At 45.4% G+C, this 5,320-nt stretch overlaps 1 protein-coding gene across 12 annotated transcripts in view; it reads left to right on the top strand.

The window, feature by feature from the left end:
* The window catches only part of agrn (agrin), a 233,063-nt gene that overhangs the window by 90,324 nt on the left and 137,419 nt on the right, over positions 1-5,320 (top strand). The window lies entirely within an intron of this gene.

Genomic DNA, 5,320 nt, shown 5'->3' on the forward strand with positions numbered 1-5,320 from the left:
ATCAAATCAGAGGTGGTTTTGTGATGAATGTGATAGTTTGTCCGGACAAATGCCTGTTTGCTGTCGATGTGAAATGGCCGTGGCGAATAATTGTGCTCGAACACCTGAGGAGTGGAGGAGAATGTCTATTTCTTTCTTCTGTTTTGTGCCTCGTCTTCACAAAACTCAGTTTACTTCAGCTATTTGTTTTTGTTTCAATGCCAAATGAAAATGACTTGACAAATGATTATATCTCACGGAGGGGTCTGTTTTTAAAGCCCATATTGCCATAAAATGTGCCTCTCCACTGGGAAGATGAGGAACAGTGTGCAGCCTATTTCTGTCTCCCATTGACCCCCCCCCCCCCCCCCCCCACACACACACACACACACACACACACACAAAGGAAATAACGCCCCGCTTATCGATTGAGCCACTCATTTCCCACGTATTAAAGTTGTTTGCCGTCTGAGGGGCACAGTTTGTTTTTGCACTAGTCAACCATTTAAAAGCTGCTACTAGCCCTTCATTACATTTCCAATAGTTCTGCAGGCTTCACATCAGCGGCCTATGCTGTTTTAATATGCCAAGCAAAACAAAAGGCAAAGTCTCCAATCAGCGGGGGTAAGCCTGCCCCATGGGACGCAGTTTCTCCGGGTCATTTAACGCTGGAGAGATTAGTGAGACAATTAGCGTTGGCCCAAATAAGACAGTAGGCCACTTTTTGGAGACGCGTGGTTTTAGTGGTGGTGGATGGGCGATTTGGAAGATGCTCTAGACCGGCAGAGGGCTAATATAGCTCTGCAATTAGTCAAATGTGCTCCAAAGAGCACAGGCCTTGTTCTACTGAACGTGCCCTCGGTGCCAAGGATGCCCTGCTTCTCGCAGCACTTCATTACAGGAAATCATAGACGAGATGCCGCGAGTCGGCACTTTTAAACAGCCTAATTTGTCTCTGAGCTGCCGTTGATGAGACGTCCTTATTAGCGCGAGGAGATGCTGCCGAAAGTAAAGAAATTTGTTCTGCAAATTAGGGGGGGGCGGGCGCAGGTTCGGCACAACACATGCAAAGCTGTTCGATGGAATTCACGGCGTGCGCCACCCGCAAATAGCTGACAAATACTCCCCGATGAATGGCCTATAATCACCAGTCAAAAACAGTGACAAGAGTCACTGAGCAGCCTTTAATTAGGCCCTCTCTTTGAAAGCTCAAAGCTGCAGATGCTCGGCTCAGGCCACACTCATTATCGCCTGTCGTCTCCTGATAATAAGACAGTCGTCACGTGTTTGGCCAAAGCAAGCTCGGAGAATTCTGTAGCTTGAGGGATTTAGTATTGAACCCTCGAAAAGGGGGTCGACAGCGAGAAACGCTTGATGAATGAGGCTCTCGGCCCCCCGAGCTGTCCACATCCAAAGGAGTTTGTGCACTCGTTAAGGGCACAGAGAGGAGGCTTCAGTATCAGATACAATCTGTGGTAGTTTTAAAGTAGAGATCTGAGAAGGATTATTACTAAACCATGTGATTTATGCCGGATCCAGGTGTGATTAAACAAGGACAAAGAATAGATTACTCTCTTGAATTCAGCCTCAAGGAGACGGCTCCCTGGAGCTGTCTTTCATTTCGTCCTATTGCAACCTCAGGTGACTAAACAGTGGCCCCGAACGGAGATCCAAAACAGGCCAGAGACTCAAAAGAAAGAAAGGAAGCGTAATAAGAAACAGAGCCTCTGACAGTTCGGGGGGTCCTCCGTGACTGTAGCCGTCTCCAGCACCGCCTGCCTGGCAGGAGCCGCGAATCCTTCAATTTTGCTTTTTGTCACTGACAGTGTTCCCTAGAGGATGCTCCGTACTGACAGCCAAAATAAACTCCTGGACTCGTGTGTGATTTGATCCAAGACGGTGGGACGCCCAAAAAAAAAAAGTGCCAGCGGTCTCACTTACACTTTGAGAACACTACCTCTTCCTAAAGAGCTGACAAAACCTTTTGTCAGCTCTGGGAGAATACAGTAACTAAGCGCTGCAAACCCATTACCCCCTCAGATGTGGGAGGTAAAAAAGAAACACACACACACACACACACACATATAGATAACCCTCCTGTAATTTATTCTGCGGGAGCCTTTTCTTGTGTTCTTGACAGTAAGCCTAACTCGGAGAGAGGCAGAATTAATTATGGCTCCTCGGTCTATCTTAATTAAATCATTTCACATCATAGATTTCGCACAACAGAGGCAAAATATCTACCTCATCTTTTCAGGCAAGGGCGGGGGCAACGGGCTGAGATATCAAAAGGTTGACTGTAACGTTGCCTCTCCAGGAGTGCGATTTCACAGAAGGGTTGTCATGTCCGGCTTCTAACATGAAGCGGCTTGTTAGCCCACCGGTGTGGAGAGGGGGGGCGGCCTTGACTTTATCAAGCGAAAAGTTTGTTGCCCTTTTTAAAGTACACAGAGCCTTCAAATTGCGCAGCTGAACTCTGCACCTCGGTCGGGGCCGCCTGTCTCGTGTCTGTGGACTCAGCAGATACGTGAGCGCCTGAAGGGCTCGGTAAGTAGTGTGAAAGGCAAAGGAGTCAACCCCACCAACGTCTAAACATCCGTCTTTGACAGCATTCCCACTCAGGACTCCCCTCACTTTACCACAGCTTACCCGGTATTTATCTGCCAAGACGGGTTGGAAGCAGTAGTCCAAAGAGAGAGAAAAACAAGAAATATAAGCCAGAAAGGAGGGACAGCAGTTCTTTGATGCGGACCAGCTGGCACCCTGAGTTATCTGCCGGGTCACTTATAGGACCCATTAGTCTGCATCAGACCACTCTGTTTTACAGAAGCCACATGGAGGTGTGATCAGGAGTAATGCAATCTGCGTGTCAGCTTCAGTTGGGCTTTTTAAAACGTCCTCTTGTTGCCAGATAAGCATTAATAAAGCCAGCGATGAATTGCGGGCTAATCCATTTTCAAGGTGCCTTCAGTCTATATTTCACTCATGAATATGCTGTACTGTACCATATTGATGGCAACTGTTCATTTTGCCTAGTTGGTCGCACATTATAGTCATCTTAACTTTGTTCGAGTGACTTCCTTCTTCCTCATGGCAGAGCAAGAGATACAAAAAAACTAGTGCTGGGCAACGATTAAAATATTTAATCGTGATTAATCGCATGGATTTTTTGAGATTAATCGTAATTAATCACATTGTTATGGCAAAGTTCAATAATGAATTCAAAAGTAGTGTATTGCGCACTTGTATTTTAAAAGTACCGCTGTATGAACAAAAGTGCAATAACATTTGGTTCATGAGATGCAGGTAGCATGTTTTATACTTAATGTGAATATAATTCATACTTTGTTAGCATCTTATTCTGAAAACCGGATGTTTGTCTGAAGAAACCGGATGTTGTCTCACGTTAATGTTTCCGCTAACTTTCAAAGTCCTTCGCTCGCTCCGATCTGTGCCGTTTAAATGCGTTTACCGTGAATTTCAGCATATAGGTGCACTAACATGTAAGTGTCTGCTGAGTTGACCACGGAGATCTGACTGTCCACTGACTTTACCGCAGCGATGTCCAGTAGTCTCCAGGGAGAGCAACAGCTGGTGCAGCTTCTCTCTTTATTTCTGCCCCCCTCGACCAGAAACGGAAGTTGCCTTTTCTCTACGGCAACCCTGAAGGGACATCATATCTCCAATACAAAATGATAAACATGAGACAGTCTGTTACAATAATAATAAATTAAAATGTTTGTGTTTTTTTGTTGTTTTATTATTATTATTTTTTTCCCATCTCAAAAGGCTCAAGGACATACACACACACGTTCACACACACGCACACACACACACACACACACACACACACAAACACACACACACATACATACACAACTGACTATAGGATGTTTGCTGGTTTTTGTCCCACTGTTCTTGTCATCCTCTTGTTATGTATATGTATTGTCTCTTGTCTTTCAATATAAAAAAATAAAATAATAATAATAACAAATAAAAAAAATGCGTTAACGCGCAATAAAATAATTGTTGGCGTTAATTAATGAATGCGTTAACGCGAAATTAACGCATTAACTTGCCCAGCACTAAAAAAAACATGATGAAATAGAAAATAAAGCTAATTTCCAGTGTGCCGAGTATCTGAAATGAAATGGAAAGGATGACATTAGCAGGACAAACAAAAAAGAACCCATTGACATTACCATTGACAGTACGAGTCCATGCGAGCTAATTAATAGCTTCTGGCTGCTCATCGAAGGCATTGTCAGCTCAGCACGGCGGTGCAGAGGGATGGTTGAAAGCTCAGCCCCTCCTCAGCTCTTTGTCAGACATGGGAAGTAATTAGCGAGCAGAACGGACCAAATGTCGCTTTGAATGATCGCTCTTATGTCCTCCGCATGTCGACGCGGCGGCAGACAATCAGCGGCCGGTGAAAGGCCACGTCGTTCATTCCTTCTCGTTAACGCAGCAGCAAAAATAATCTCAGTTTGTCATTCTGTTTTTTAGTTTTTTCTAAATCGGTGATGGCTAGGTGCTAATTTAATTGTCGGGTGGCCGTGTCACAAAATCTCCACACAAGGAAGCGTAACCAGTGGGACGAATTTCACTGTCAGGTTGTGTAATTAGAGGGAAATAAGTGGCTCGCCGCGTCGACGTGTTGCCGAACATTATTGCGCCGTGATATCCCGCTATTAGCCGAGTTAGTGTTTTCCTTAATTAAGAAGTGTAAGTTACTGGAGCGTTGCGGCTCTCTGCTGACAACATCCTCACTGTTCTCACAGATGCTGTATATGTCGTAGTTCTCTGCACAGGCAGCGGCTGCTGTGGAAGTCGAGGCAGCTGCAGTTCAGTGCTCTCTTGTTCTCTGTCGTTCTGTCAGATACACACACACACACACACACACACACGTGCACTCATACTCTCTTGAACATTTCACCCCTTGCTTCTTGTTTTTCTTCACTCAGAGAAACATTGTTTACAGATTGCAGTTGAACCTCAGGATGTGTGCGCGAATAAACACACACACACACACACACACACTTTCCCCGGCGCCCAGAACATCCCATTTTACAGTTCGTACCAACTTTTATCCGTGTCTGTGTCGGTGTGTCTTTTGTGCTTTGTGTTGCTTTGAATGTGCATGTGTTCCTGTTGAGTATGCGTGACAAATGTGTGTGTGTGTGTGTGTGTGTGTGTGTGTTCCTCGGAGGCTCATACACAGGGAAGAGCAGGAAACTATCCATTCTGAACCTCCCACCCACCACCTGACCCCGACACACACACACACACACATTCACACACACACACACACACACACACACACACACACACACACACACAC

Source organism: Anarrhichthys ocellatus, unplaced genomic scaffold (genome assembly GCF_004355925.1).
Source record: "Anarrhichthys ocellatus isolate YVR2014 unplaced genomic scaffold, GSC_Weel_1.0 scaffold44, whole genome shotgun sequence".
Classification (NCBI taxonomy): domain Eukaryota; kingdom Metazoa; phylum Chordata; class Actinopteri; order Perciformes; family Anarhichadidae; genus Anarrhichthys; species Anarrhichthys ocellatus.